Consider the following 16,764-nt stretch of genomic DNA (forward strand, 5'->3'; position numbering starts at 1 on the left):
ATTCGGCAATAGGGCCCGATCGACCATTTCGAATGTAAAAAAACTGCACTCGCATGAATAATAAAATGTTATAACTGCTCATAAAACACTGGCAAAAATTTACGAAAGCGTGTTCCAATAATCGGAAAAGGATAAAGAACACATTCAGGAGCACTAGAACTACAGGCATCCGCTGTGTCGGAGAGAGGCCGCTTGTGTCATCACGACGAATCAAATAGTTCGGCGGATCACGAGTGTGGGATGTTTTTCAGACTCTTTATAGGCCCAAGGAATGACAACTGATGAACACTGCACCTTCTGGAATAACATACTACGAGTTAAGAATTAGACTCGACTGTTTTGTGATAAGGCTTCAACGAAATTAAGCGATTTTGCTGCGCGCACGAAAGTGATTACGATTCCATACGACAATTAATCACACGTGATTGACAATTGTGGAATGTAGATCGTTCAACGCTGAATACGTAATCTCGGAAGACTTTGCGACCTAGTATCGAATTAAAGTTAAAATGCGCATCTTCTCATTGCGGGCACAACAGCCGTAAATTCGTTGAATGAAGGCGATGTTTATCCACTTAGGCTGTAATATTTATTAAACCTCTGCTTAGCAATATTACCAGTTTTGCCTTAAAAAGGGATTTTCGAATGTTTACCCAGAGCTTGACAAAAGACGTAGAGACGATCCAACGAAGAGTGGCAGACGCTGCAAGAGAGGCATTTCATATCATGCGGTGCACTGCCAAATTTTTGGAGAGTTGTATATTTTTAGAAGAGTCAGCAAACAGATTGCTTCTACCTATGTACATCTCGCGAAAAGGTACTATTACAAAGATTCGAGTTCACACAAAGGATTACCAACAACAGTTCCTCCCGCGGACCATTCGCGATAGGAACAGGAAGACGGGAACCGACAGCGGCCAACAAAGAACCCTGCATCACACACAAAAAGGTGGTTTCCGGAGTATAGACGTGGCTGCAGATGAAAAGTTATGTGCGATACACATGAAAATGGTAGCGAACGCACAAGATGTGTTAGTGCTCGTGATGGTCTACAAATTACGGTAGAAATGCTACTGATTCACAAACCATTGCAAACAATAGAACATCGTCTAAATTCCGCTGTTATTTCCATGAATAAGTAGTGCGAGAACAGGGAACCTAAATAAAGTTGGCCGAATCAGGATAAAACCCCATTCGTTCGAAATTCGAAAGAAAGAGGGAATATTAAGGTTTAACGATCCGTGGGTATGAAGGTTCTTAAAGAAGAACCGTAAGCGCATATTATACGTGGAGGGAGGGTAATAGGCTTCACCCCATGCTGACTGAACCTTCCTCACTTCACCTGAAGCAATCTAGACAAACAACCTACATCGAGAGCAATTCACGAGGAAATGAACACGCTCGTCCCGAATAGGATGTCAGTTTCTTAACGGGTTTGGAACATCACCCGGTCCCAGATAGCAAATCTAGAATCTACTGCATCACCTGTAGTTGATATAGTCAGCAGACATGTATTGATATGGTCGTTAAGATGTAGGACATAAAATTTTAGACTCTGTGACATATACATAGTAACGTTTCGATCGACAAACAGTGGCGCAGAAAATGTAAAGACCAAAGGTACAAATACAACTCAGCTGCATCCGTAACTTCGGTGTGACAAGTATTCTCCATTAATCTCTGCAGATATCGCAGTCTCACAGTTTGTATTGATGAGCCCACGGGGCTGTAATATTAGCGCTGATGACGATCACGCAGTGTCTGAAATCTATTTGCAACAGAAATAGATTTCTGCTTCAGCGACCAATACTGAACCCTCTTTTTGTTATTAATCTGATAAAATGGTTACAATATTTTATTTGTGGGAAACTGCTTATGTAGTATACACAAAGTGAGTGGTTTGAGAGGTGAACTATTAGTGATTCTCATCAAGAAAACTTCATATGGAGATAGGCCCTATTCAGTAAGGTTTCCGAGACACAACACATTTAATATCACTTTTGTACGTTTTTCTTGAATGACTCTAAAACCACACCCTCAGTGAAAACGTGTCTCAGAACAAAATTAAATAACATTAAATTTCCTACAGAAAAGTTGCTATTCCTTTATCCTCTAGGACAACCAGTATGCGAGAAGAGAGCGCGAGAATATGGAAACTCTAGAGCGACACGCATGCACTGTAAGCTAGGTAGCTTTTGTAGCCCAATTTGAGGTAGTTTTCCCATCTTATAAACAACAAGTGCTCTGTATCAAATTGTTCGTCTCAACTTCCTCTACACTTCTGTGGAACGATGTAAACAATGACAATGTTTGACTAATACAGAAAAGAAATAGCAATGTACATTAAATGTGTTCCATATTGGAAACCATTTGGAATGGGGCATATGTCCGTATGAAGTTTTTTGTTCAGAATCACTAATATCATGACACCTCCTGACTCACCCTGTCTAAGAGCGTTATTGTATAAGATCCAAAACCGTGACAGATATCACGCGCAATTTCGTAAATTTGAGGTACAGTTCGTGATAACTGTACACGACGTCAGAGGAGAAAATTTTTGCTTTCAGCAACTTTCTTCTGCGCCAGAACTGCACGTGAGTGAATGTAAACTCTTTAACAGAGGAGCCCCTGAGATAGACGTCCTCGTTAGCAAGACTGGCTTGCGGTCGTGTTTCCAGTAACTTGTAGACGCGAACCAGTAGCAACGAGACCTACAAAAAGACGTCAGATGGAAAGGTAGCAGGATAGTGTCACGGTGTTATCACCAGAACCTGTTTATGTACACCAGGTCATTAACTGACGTCAGTATGGCGCAGACGGCTCCAATCACACCTACTGAAGATATATTCGTAACAAGTATTTCCCGGAAATAACTAGTCAAGTGTGCAGTTACTATGGATATCGACCAGGCAAGATCTAATTTAAAGACAATAAGCTAAATTCCTTTGCATGGAAACCTGAGGCAATTCGGGTAATTCAGAATATCAGTGAGAATACAAGAATCCAAATAACTGAGGATAATGAGAAAACAACAGAGGATATTTACTTACGAGTTCGACAAGTTTGCAGTCTGTAGCCACTGCACTGTAGAGTAAAGAAAAATGAAACTACACAGTTACGCAACGATTTTATCCAACGAGATTATATAATTATGATTCTGTTTGTAGATGGTTAAGTTGTCATATGAAACTGTGAAGCTCAGATACACAACATGTCAGTGTCAGTATAAAAAACGAAAGACATGGATATGTGTGAGAAAATACCAGTAAGAACACAATTAGTACTAGAAAACAAAGTCATAGAAAAAGTAGATAGATTTATATTATTAGGGACCATGCTATCGCACAGATGAGATCTAGATCAAAAAGACAAAATTGGGTAGTTAAATTACCAAAATGGTACTATTAGAAGATCTCTCCAAAATAAAGTGAGAACGGAAACTCATCAGAAATGTTATAAAGTAGTGCTGTACGAGAGTGATTCTTGACTAATGAAAAAAAAAGGATAAAAATGAGATTATAGGCCTATGAAATGAATTTCCGCTGAAATGTAGCAGGATACACAGAGGAAGGAATTGAAAATATTTGATATGAATAAAAAGTTGAAGAAAACAGGCAAAATGGATATCCCATCTGTTGCGAATGGAGGAGTGAAGATTACCACTACATTTTTGGCAATATGTTCCGCAAGGTTAAAAAAATGCATTGGAAGCCTAGAGAAAAGATGGAAGGGGCAAATTTGGCAGCAAGAGAGAAGAAGAAAACGAAGAAGAACTTCAAGTGTGTTGTTTTGGGTGATGTTCGGTCTATTGACTTTGAGAAGTTACCCCATTTTGTCTTGACTGAGATTATCGGCAGAAGTTGCTCGAAACTGACTGCAGGAAGCGCACTGAGTCAAACGTTTCCCAATCCAGTGGCAGGATCTCAGTGTCTAAGGGTCTATAGGGCGTTAATCATTTGTTTTGGAGCACTGACAAGTTTGGCCTTGTCTCACAGGCCAAGTTGACGCTGACGACCCTTAATAAGAGGACTAACCCAGGTCCTCCTGTACATGTTTCCCAGTTAATCCTACAAAGACGCGTTATTTATCTCGTGCACCAAGGGAACGTGTGTTCCGACACGGTGGCGTCAGAGACTCGATGCAACGCCACAGAAGGAACGTCTCAGATTGTAACAGGTATTAAGTCAAACATTTTTTACGATTGATCTCAGTATGTATGCTATCAACGTTCCTAGCTTTTTTCGTATTTAAGTAAGTGCTTACGACAGCGGAAACCACAATTTTCTGAGGGATTTTTTTATGGAACTTGTTAATGACGTACTTCCCAGCATTCTTATTTACTTTCATTATAGCTTTTGCGTGCGGTGAGTACTCACTCGTGTTGGATAAAGCAATACTATATTTCAGTAAGTCAAATAAGCCTAAAATGGGAATTCAGGAAGGTCTCTCTGTGAATCGTCTACATTTCTTAGTTTTAAGTGTTCAAGGTTACTTTTTGGCTTTCCAGTATAGCATAATACGCCGTGAACTACCTTGCGAGACGAAGAGGTGAGACAGACCCGTATCGAATCCTCTCGGTGTTATTGATGACTGCTGGTCTGGTACATCGGCCAGTCTGAATGCAGATTTTAGGCAGTTTTCCACGCTCGTTTGCGAAAATGCTGAGCAGGTCCCCAATTGCTACCTCTGCAAATACGAACCCAAACAGTGAATGTAAGTTCACCGGAGAATAAAATTAGACACGCTAGTGCGCCTCACAAGTGAATCAGTAAGCCTTTACAGATGGCGCTGCGATCGAGTCACGTACTCAACCTTGTGAACACTGCCTCTACATGAACATAAGGAAGTAGCGGTCAGTGAGACGTTTATGCTTCAGCCGGACATTGTACCTAAACATGGTTAAATGTAAGGACGTGACAGAGTGGCAAAAAGGGGTAATCGTGTCTGGCTGCTCTCATGGCCATGCGGTGTGTGAAGCTGCTGAATTTGTTGGTCTTTCTGGGTGGAGTGTTCAACATGTCTACAATCAGTGGTGTAACACAGGTGTTCACTTAACACAACGTCAGAATTGTACTCGGAAAAAGATTCTGATTGAGAGGGACCAGAGACGTATTTCACGGATTGTGAATCAAAATCGCTTCCAAATCCGACAGGAATTTCTGCAGGCAGTGAATGAAGATCCTGTTAGCGAGAGAACAGAGAACATTGGGGCAGGTTCAAAAAAGATTCAAATGGCTCTGAGCACTATGGGACTTAACTGCTGTGGTCATCAGTCCCCGAGAACTTAGAACTACTTAAACCTAACTAACCTAAGGACATCACACACATCCATGCCCGAGGCAGGATTCGAACCTGCGACCGTAGCGGTCGCGCGGTTCCAGACTGTAGCGCCTAGAACCGCTCGGCCACTCCGGCCGGCGTTGGGACAGGAACTGCGTGCAATAAACATTTGGAGTCAGTCACTTCACAATAGGCTGTTGTTCACACAGGCACATAAAGGCGACAACAGCAAAATTTAATTGGGCTGGAAGAATGTGTGGCTGGTTTTCTGAACACCCCACCCCTACTACATCTAGACTGGCCTGAAAATCTGTCGTCATAAAGAAAATCTGATGTTAGAACTTGGATAAAACTCTGACATCAGCAGCCACGCACTTTGGTGGAACTGCAGGATCAGATACTCGGCAAGTGATTTAACCTCAAACTGACGTACCTGCACAACTTACTGGACTCACTTCCTAACAGAATACAGACCGTTATCAAGTCCAAGGGCGGAATTACACGGTATAAAATGATGCTTGTAACGATTTCACTAGGGTTAACCAATTTTTTGTTCAGTGAGCTTATCATAACACAGAACAAAGTTTACGCAATCTAGAGACAGATGGCACACACGACGAACTTCCCGCAGGCTAACTGACGACTGTAACGACAGGAAGGGCTTCCTGCCACAATCTCTGTTAAGACGAACTACCGAAATTATTAATGCAGCGCACCTCATAGGATGGGTTGAATCCTCTGAAAGAGATAGAAGTGTGCGTGGTTGTGTGTCTGAAGCGTCGAAAAGGGAACAACAGTGGAAGTTGCTTAAGTTGGTTTACGACTAGCAGTCTGAGAATTTCCGTAAATAGTTAATCTTCAGCATTATTTTGTAGCACCAGATTTGAAATGCTTCTATTCTTTCTTTATACGCTTTGTTCATGGTCCACGTTTCACTTCGTCTTGTTTGCTAGAAAGCTGCTATGAAAGGAAAGAGAGCTTTACCGTAAATCTAAACGTAATTATAGCCTCGCAGGCAAACTGAACAGAACCAAAAGTTGCACAAGGAGAGCCATGAGTCAAGCGTCCAACGAACTCTAACAGCTGTCGAATAGTGGCAGGCCTTTACAGTCCATCACAACTTTGTTCGTCATATCCCTGTCTAAGGCGTGTTGTACCACCTTTGGTTTGCTAGAACTGCAGGCAAGTAATAGTGCCAGTTTTGTGAGTATTTCTTAATAATAAAATGTTCATATTTCCAGACTCCAGGAGGAGGCAAGTAACGCCTGGTTATAATTAAAAGTGCAACCCCTCACGGAGGTCCAGTGTTGGCTCCAATTACCGTATGGCAGTGAAACTTGGTAGATATGCTAATGCGTTAACACGGAACCGATTTACGCTGGAAAAAAATAGCTCCAGTTTTGGCCACCAGGTGCAGATCTGGTGCTGTACAGCGTCTCGTCGTTTCCAGTTTTCATAGTGAACAAGTTCTACGAGCGGCAGTTAATAATAAAAGCAACATTATGGCTTTCTCACTTTTTTGACTCTTTCTGTCCACGTCCTATTCCTATTGAATTACGTGTGGAAACATTTCAATACATCTTTCTTGCACTCTGCGATCTCCCTTCCGGATTTATCTTAATAAGCAACACCTAATTGTTGCAAATGACCGAAATCGGCGCTCGGACTCTTTTAATTTGGGCGGACAGTCGCGTGTAATAGCTGTTCGGCAGCTCCACTGCCGATCGCTCTCTAGTGTACGAAACCTCCACACTACCACACGAAAGTAATTTCACATAAATAAAATAATTACTGTTGTATAAAGAAAATGCAGTGGATAACGGAACACTATTTACAGTAGGCACTTTGATGTGACGACCACGTATCTTCATGGACTAACATGAACGACATAAGACTTCCTAGCGGGAATATTAGTACTTACACCCACATAAAATATCACTTTCAGGAGCAAAACTGTCTACAAAAATGTATAATGAAATATTATAGTAGTAAAATTTGATAAACATACAGGATGCTTATTTACTGCGGTGGTTGCTTTCTGAATGTGTATCCATAAACATCAAATTCGTATTTCTTTCAAGTAAAAGGCTAGTTGCATTTACAGCACGTTTCAGTACTTTCTAAATAACGTACCACTTTTTCAGATACTGCACTTTCAAATTAAAGTAGCACTGTATCCTGTACTTTAAGCGGGCAGAAAATTACATTTATCACACGCACTATAACCCACGAAAATTTAAATCGACCACAGTATTTGCTACTGAGAGTAATATAAAGGCATAATACCTTTCGTCGTCGTCTTCTGGTGTGCAGCGTCTGCTACATATTAGATTTTCTTTTAAAAAAAGAATTTGATTTAGCTGGTAAATATTTATGGTTGGTTGCACAAAGTTGTCTTGATGTATATTACAAAATAATATACCAGCTTTAATCACTGAAAATGGTAATGTTTGTAACATACGTTTGGCAGAAGAAAAGACATTCCTACTAAGTAGCAAACAAACACACGTGACTGAAACATTTGCTTTAAACAATATTTACTTTCCTCTTTTGCACTGGTGTTGAGCTATCTTCAAGGGAAAAGAGAAATGCCACAAGACGGGAGAATTAGCAGCTTACATTTGTGGTTTACACTAACGCCATTACGTCTGTAATATTTCTTGGTCTGTATAACGTATTCTGATGTAGCATAGTGCTTATTATTACCCAACACACACTAGATTATAAATGACAATTAATTATACACATCTCTTCTTCAGTTGTTTGTAGCTGCTTATGCACTGTTGAAATACTAGTAGCATTTATATCTCGTCCATCCGATGCTATTCTTGCTAATAGGCTCAGAGTTCCACCACAAAATGCTATACATGTTGCTCACTCAAAAAAGCTGCACAAGGCTGCATACAGAGACTTCTTCTAGAACCATCTCGTGACATGAAAAACGGCGGTAACTTTGCTGCGTAAACGCATCTACGGGGATGTACCTAATGACTCTGCCTTAATGTTACAGCCATGACTATGTACATTAATATTTACATAGCTTTTTAATATTTGAGATAACGTAATCTCACTAACAAAATATTTAAAACAATGCACAAATAGTTATTTAAACAGTATGATTCACAAATATGCAAATCAGTTTACACTGTGCAGTTACTCGCTGCGTGGCAGCAGTCTTCAACGTCTGCATAAGGCGCTGCTACTAGTACTGTGCTGGTTTTTTACTGTTGCCGGTAGATGGCATATGCTTACTTTAAGATGTGCTCTGCCGCCTCTATCACATCTGTTAAGGAGACAGGCGCTTACACGTTGCCATCTGTTTTAATGAAACTATTGCGAAAAAATTTGTTTGACTGAAATAGAGGGTATTAAAAAAAAGAGATACCTTATCGTTAGAACTCACAGCGCCAGATTTTCCCCTGGTGACCAAAATTTGAACTAATGTATTTTCCACCCTGAATCGGTTCCGCATTAATGCATCTTAATATCTACCAAGTTTCGCTCCCATAGGATAATTACAGCCCACGCTAGATCTCTGTAAGTAGCTGCACTTTAATTATAGCCACTCGGTATCTAATGGTGCCCAATCCTCCCCCCCCCCCCCCCCCCCCCGCCACCCTTGCGGATGCCTGCGCCGGTTTATGTGCGCCGCGCCTGAGAGACGGCTACCAAGCTTTCAGTCGACCTGTACCACGTGCGATCTCAGCGTGCCTCACCGCCCGTGCTGGGAATGATGGATTGCCGACTGGCTGGCTGGCGGACGCTCTGCCCCAGCCTCGCTCGCAAGCCGTGCGGCGCGGTGGCTCACACCACTTGCAGCGTCGTCTGCTTAGAGCCGTCTACGGAGTTGCACGTTTACGATGTCGTAAAAGGTACGCGGCGGCAGCGGGGAGCACGCTGTCGGCATATCGTCTCTGACTCGTAACTTTGCATCTGAGCGGGAACGTCGCAGATTTATGAACCATTCCAGAGATAATCAGCAGATATGCTGCAGGGAACGACGACGTCGGTATTTTCCCTAGGGCAATGATCCCGACGGCCATTGAGCTCTACAAGCCACGGCTGTTGAACAGTCACATTCATGCTCATACCCACGCGTCTCTTTTCATCCAAAATACTTACAGTTGCTACCACTTTAGGTACGGAAGCTCTTAAAAGTTCTTTCAGGTTTCTGTATTAACCACGCTACGAGATTTACACGTTCCTGAATATAACTTTCTCATGAAGCTAAAGAAACTGGGAAGGAGTGACTGTTGTCCTTGCGCCGGCCGTTGTGGCCGAGCGGTTCTAGGCGCTTCAGTCTGGAACCGTGCGACCGCTACGGTCGCAGGTTCGAATCCTGCCTCGGGCATGGATGTCTGTGATGTCCTTAGGTTAGTTAGGTTTAAGTAGTTCTAAGTTCTAGGCGACTGATGACCTCAGATGTTAAGTCCCATAGTGCTCAGAACCATTTGAACCTTTTTTTTGTTGTTGTCTTTGCCTGTTACACAACGACTGATCAACAGAGACTGAGACTGATTTTTTCCTTTACCTTCCCTGATATTTTCCTATCTGTACCACGAGTATTTGAAAAGAGCGGGTTCTTATCTGTATATTGATAGTAAAGTTCTGGTTCGAAGACGCTTTTTGCATTTTGCGTACCAAAGAAAGAAGTGTTACGTCTCTTTGTTGGTGGAGGGGATGCGTTCTGGAATTGGTTAGTATTGGTGATGAGTCAGGGCTGCTTCATTACGATCCTGATGGAAAACGAGCCAGCACAGTGTGTAAAACGACAGGTTCTCCAAAACAAAAAACGGCTATAGTTGTACCGTCTGCAGGGAAAGTGATGTTGATCACAGTTTTGACACTCACGTAATGATTTACCAGCATGCAATTTCCCCCTCACACTTCTGTTACAGCAGAGTACTACATACTGGATAAACTGAGGAGTTTCATTGCAATAAAACACCCAGAACTTTCTCGTACTGGATGGTGACTTCATCATGACAGTGTGCGACCTCCAACTGCAAATCAGTTCAAGCAGTTTCTGGCTCAACTCAATATTGCCTGTGTACCGCATCCGCCTTGTAGCTCCGATATTGCATCTGCGATTTTTTTGATTCACATCACTAAAGGCAACACTTCAGGGCATTCGATTTGAGAGCTCTGAAGCAGTGCTCAAGAAAAGTGAGGCGATTATCAAGGGCCTGACAAAGAATAGCCTCCACCATCTGTTCCAAGACTGGCAAAGACGCCATAAAAAGTGCATTCAAGTAGGCTGGCAGTACACTGAAGAAATCACGTAGATAAAGAACTGGAGTAATAAAAATGTGTTAAAAAATCAGTCGTTGTTGATCAGCCCACATAAGAAGACAAGATAAAGGTCATAAACCTTTGGTGCAACTAATGGTAGCTCTCCAACCGCGGAACCCCAAGACAATGGTTCAAATGGCTCTGAGCACTATGGGACTTAACTGCTGAGGTCATCAGTCCCCTACAACTTAGAACTACTTAAACCTAACTAACCTAAGGACATCACACACATCCATGCCCGAGGCAGGATTCGAACCTGCGACCGTAGCGGTCACGCGGTTCCAGACTGTAGCGCCTAGAACCGCACGGCCACTCCGTCCGGCCCCAATCCCTGCATCTACTCCCAGAGACCTCGTCGATCTTGTCAGGAACTTTTTCATTTCTTAATGTACCAGTGAACTTAATTTTATACGTGTATTTGTAGCAACAGGTTACAGACGCCTCGATTTTCATCTTTCCCGGTTTTCCCCTAGTCCATAACCCACAGAGTCTTATCAATGATGTCCCTTCGCCCTGAATTTTTATCTCTGTCCCTCAACTTTCTCTTATTCCCTGATTCGTTCTTCGATGTACCGGATGAATACGAAGGAAGAGAGGCCATATCACTGCCCAAGGTCCTTTTTAATCAGAGCACTTTATCTATGTTGACCATCCGTGTTGGTTTTTGAACATGTTATATATTACCTTCCTTGCCCAATAGCTTACACATCTTTTTCTGAGAATTTCAAACATACTGCGCCATTTTACGTTGAACACTTTTATCTAAGTCGAAAAATCCTATAGGATGTTCATGAGTTTTTGTAAGTCCAGTCTTCATGACCAAACGCAACGTCAGAAGTGCCTCTTTCGTGCCTTTACGTTTCCTAAAGCTGAACGAATTGTCAGCTAGCTCATCCGCAATTTTCTTTTAATTTCTTTGCCATATTTCTCTGACAATCTAAATCGCTCATCCCATCTAACCAAGGCACTAAAAATCTACTGAAACTTGCTCAAAATCTTACAAATCATAAGGAAACCCTCAGAATGCCACTATTAACGTTGCTACTCGCCACAATAAACATCCGACTATCTTCTCTCGTTCCTCGCCTCAGACACGTAGACATCTTCCGCCTACATCAGCACAGCTCATATTAATTTAATTCCCCAAATATTCTACTCTCTCAACTTTGTGAATCATTAAAACTGTGTCAGGCACACAATTTTAATCGGCCAGGAATTTTCGAAACAGCTCACACTCCTTTGCAGGGCGAAAAATTATTCTAGAAACAATCCTGTGCCAAGAGTGCTAGTCGCGCAAGGTATGCGAGAGCACTTCTGTGAACTTCAGAAGGTAGCGAGGGTGGCACCGCCGGCATCGTGAGACGTTCCCAGGTAGCTCAGCTGGTGCGCAAAACAAGGTTCCAGGCTTAAGTCTCGGGTCGACACATAGTTTTCATTTGCTTCGATATTTCGGAACACTGTACACTGCTCTGCAGAGTGAAAGATTCATTGTGGACGGCACGACTTTTCCCAGACCAGTTTAACCACTCCCCTCTCTCAGGCCACGAAATAATCTTAGATCTGTACATCGAACCTACTGCAACGTATCCCATCTGTCTCATACTAATGAAGACTTCGACCAGCCCCATTGCCAAGTTAAATCCGTCAACTAATTCCTAAACTCGAACAATCAGTCATTGTGGCCCCCTTCCCTTCCCTATACGCATCCTACATTCTCAAGTCACATTATAACGTGACCACCTGTCAAAACCATGAATAACCACATTTTGCAGGGCAACAGAAAGAGAATCAATGACGTTCTGAAAGGTACCGACATCGATGTGGAGCCATGCTGACTCCAGTGGCGTGGCCGGCTGCGCTGGGTTTCTCGGTTGAGGATCCGTGGTGCGAACAGCCCGACCGAGGTGGCCCCATGGATTCTCCATTCGGTTTAAATCCGGGGAGTTTGGTGGCCAGGGGAATACGGTAAACTCGTCCTGGTGCTCTTTGAGCTGTGTGCCACGTTGCATTGCCTTCCTGGAAGATGCCATCGTGTTGAGGAAACACAAATTGCATGTAGGGGTGGACGTGGTCCCCAAGGACAGATCCATAACTGTATTGATCCCAGGGAATGCCCATCGACGTGGACCGTTCCGACGATTATTGCAGAATGTTTGCTTTCAGAATTTTCCCACCTTACACTCACGGACGCCAACGACTGTCTGTGTGATGGAACATAAAACGTAATTCGTCTGTCCCCACTCAGTTGCGGAATTGCCGTGGAGATTCCATCCGTCGTCGTCAACGAAGAGCAGTCAGCATGCTTGCATGAACCAGGTAGCTGCTGCAGAATACCATATTCAGCAAGGGTCGTTGAACAGTTTTTGAAGAGAGACCGTTGGTAACCCCTTGGTTCATGTGGGTGGTCAGTTGCTCAACAGTTGCATGTCTGTTCTCCCGTAAACATCTCCGAAGCCGTCGTTCACCCCTGTCATCTATGTATGGCCCGTGGTGGACCACAGTTGCCTCGGCGCCGTTTTTGGATAGCACCATTTTATCATACTTGGTACACTGTAACCGGCACAGCACGCGAACAGTTTACGAACTTCGCCATTTCCGAAGCGCTTCCACCATTATCCAAAAGCTACTGATCATGCCGTTTTCTATGTCAGATGAATCACTCCGTTTCCGCATTACGACAACGGCTGCTCTTTTTTTCTGCACATTCAACCCTCCTCCCCCCCCCCCCCCCCTAACACGCATTACGTATCCTACTGTTAGTGCTTCCATCTACCGTCTGTGAGTGTTATGGCGCGTTGACGTTGAACGCAAGTGGTGGTCACATTAAAGCGACTAACCGTGTATAATTCCCGTTATTCTCTTTCCCAAATCCCTTACTAACAGCTGCCTGTAGCCCAGTTACCACAACCGTCCCCACAGAGCAGAGTGGCTCACATAATCATGTCATGAATTTGTAATTGTTTTACTTTTCTAAAATTTCATTTCTTTTCGTATCAGTTCTATTGACTATGATTCAAAGGCATGAAAACGGCAAGTCAGCTGCTGGTAGTCCACGCCATTAAAGAGAAAATGTAAATAAATGGTAATCGAAAATAGAAGCATACAGTTTCAATTCAACATCACTATCGCTTGCCCGTTGCATCACCCCTCCCCCCTCTATACTCCTTCTGCACGAATATATTATCCTTTAAAAAGGAAACGTTTCCTTCAATAAGAAAACTATTTTGGAGGAATTATTCGTGTGAGAAACCGACCGCTGTCTGTGGATTACGTAACATGCGAAAAAAATGTTCAAATGTGTGTGAAATTTTGTGGGACTTAACTGCCAAGGTCATCAGTCCCTAAGCTTACACATTACTTAACCTAAATTATTCTTAGGACAAACACACACACCCATGCCCGAGGGAGGACTCGAACCTCCACCAGGACCAGCAGCACAGTCCATGACTGCAGTGCCTGTGACCGCTCGGCTAATACCGCGTGGCAGGTAACATGCGAATCGCGTATGAAAATAAACGAGCTTTGCCTTTTTGGGACGCGCTTAAATCATCTGAACCATCTATCCGGATCCCACAGCCTGGCTACGTGAATCATCAAGCTGTTTGTAGCTCTCTCGCATATTATTAGCTCCGTAGAAATTGTAAAATACCCAGGCATGGGTATACCTCGGGCATGGGTGTGTGTGCTTGTCCTTAGGATAATTTAGGTTAAATAGTGTGTAATCTTAGGGACTGATGACGTTAGCAGTTAAGTCTCATAAGATTTCACACACATTTGAACATTTTAAAATACGCAGCTGGATGAGTATTCCTGGAAGAAAGGGTACGTCAGATAATTGCTGAGTGACGCCCTAGAGCCTGTTTCCAGGCCGAACCTTTCAAACCGAAGCGGAATTCGTGCTGTGACGACACTTCCTGGCAGGTTGAAACTAGTCTATGTGTCTCAGCACTCTAATTACGTTCACCATGTGAGAGCATCGCGCGAAATAAAGGCCAGGGTTTGGCAACGATCTTTCGAACTTTCCCACAGATACAATATCCAGGTTAGAAAAACCACTGTACAAAAAACTTTACTAACTCTCAAACTTGCCACAAGAAACGCACCCAGCCGGTAGAACTTATTTCTACGCGTCGTCGTTTTGTACATTGAGAACCAGGAGCTACAACTGTCTGTGGCCAAAGAGTACTTTTTCTTTGCAGGATTCTGACCGCTTTGCTTTAGCAGCCTCTGCTGAGCAGCCAGGGCAAAGAGCTGACAAAAACCAAAAGATAAGTCCAGCTACAACTCGTCAAAGAGAAGTCATGGAGGCAATGCAGGGGTATCCTGCAAGGACTCCGACTATCCAGGGGAAGAAGGGCACCCTGAAGAAGATGCTCTAGCGGCTGAGCAGCCAGCTGCCACTCCCAGCTGCTGGCAGCTTGCGAGCGGATCGCGTCGCAGGGCACCGTCGCGCCGCCTCGTGAATATTCATGCGACGCGCCTACCGCCAGCGGCGGATGTCGTCCATGAAGACAGAGAGGGAGCGACATTCTGCGTGAGACGCCAGGTGTACGGCGCGTCGCACAATGTGCGAGCTGAGCTGCCTGCCAGCGATCTGTGAGAAGCGTCAGCCTACAGGCGCCTCGATTCCTCACACCTCGGGTGATCTGCTCGCTCACTTCGTTCTTAACGCGATAAAATCTGAAGACGTAAATTGATTGTCAGTGATTCAGGAGTTGCCCACCAGGTGGCAGGTTTGTCTTATTATAAATTCTTGTTCCCTGAAGGTTCGCCCCGGCAAGTCGCTCCAGAAGTAAGAAAACGAGATGTCTGTTTTTTACTCCTTGCGTGTAATTTTTTCTGATTTTTTTACTTGGTATAATGTACAGTTTGAAAAGAAGAATCAAGGAACTGCTTGTTGACACTACTGCAATTAAGCCATACTTTCGTGCGGAAATAATTGTCCACAAAATCAACAATGGCGCATTTGTCAGGAAATGGCGAAATAGGACAAATCCCCGCAGGTGTTTCAGGATAGATCCTCGAACTTAAAAAAAAAAAAAAGGTTCAAATGGCTCTGAGCACTATAGGACTTACGTTCTGAGGTCATCAGTCCCCTAGGACTTAGAACTACTTAAACGTAACTAACCGAAGGACATCACACACATCCATGCCCGAGGTAGGATGCTAACCTGCGACCGGAGCGGTTCCAGACTGTAGCGCCTAGAACCGCTCGGCCACTCCGGCCGGCTGCCAACAAAAGTGACGACAAATGTTACATTAGCAAAAAACCGTCTTGATAGCACAGTTATTTATTAAAAATATGAACGGTTTCGGTATTAAGTGGTAGGTCACCTTCACATAACACACCATCCGGCTGACGAAGATGACGCCAGAACAGCTGCGCTGACGCTAGTCGCAAAATAAATGACGGTGCAGTTAAGATTGTTATTTACCAATAATTTTACTTTACTGACAGATCTCTGTTCTTAATAATGCTCTCCAAACTGTGACAACTGTTTGTCCACGATAACCCCCGTAGAAGATGACATCCAACACACACTGCGTGAGATTGTCTTACCTAAATGTATAATTGCGCTGTCTAAAATAAAGATTTAGGAGAAACTTTCCGACAACGTACTGAAACCTGCGCTTTTAAAGTCGATACCCAATAAACAACAAATGGAAGAATAATACTTGGGAAAAGAAAAAGAGATCACACAGCCAGTTGATTATTCTTCAAAGTCTGATTCAGATTTCTCACATCATGAGAGTTGCTCGGACGTAGATATGGACTTACTATTTGGCAAAGAAGTGTTCAAAGAAGAAGAAGAAGAGCCTGGGACTTCAAGGAAGAATCAGAGGACTTAACAAAGTACACTGTTTACAAGGAAACTAGACATCTTAGCCTCGGAAAGTGAATTCTTTCACGTTATCCCACTAGACCTCCTTTTGTGGGGAAGGAAACATTATTTTTGTATAAGTACTTATAGGCCTTATCTTCAAATTTGCGAAACATTTCAGTAGAACAAAACAATGTTGCAAAGGATTTTTTTTTTTTTTGCTATTTAGTATCGATTTTTATCCATTTATATCTCAAATGGGGAAAAGACCCGTACTGCGGGGCTTTACCTCTCTGTGTGGGTAAAACACAGTATACTGTAAATTTCTCCACAAGTAATAATCAGACAGTGCTGGAATTTGGTTAGGTTA

This window comes from Schistocerca nitens, chromosome 4 (genome assembly GCF_023898315.1).
Source record: "Schistocerca nitens isolate TAMUIC-IGC-003100 chromosome 4, iqSchNite1.1, whole genome shotgun sequence".
Lineage (NCBI taxonomy): Eukaryota > Metazoa > Arthropoda > Insecta > Orthoptera > Acrididae > Schistocerca > Schistocerca nitens.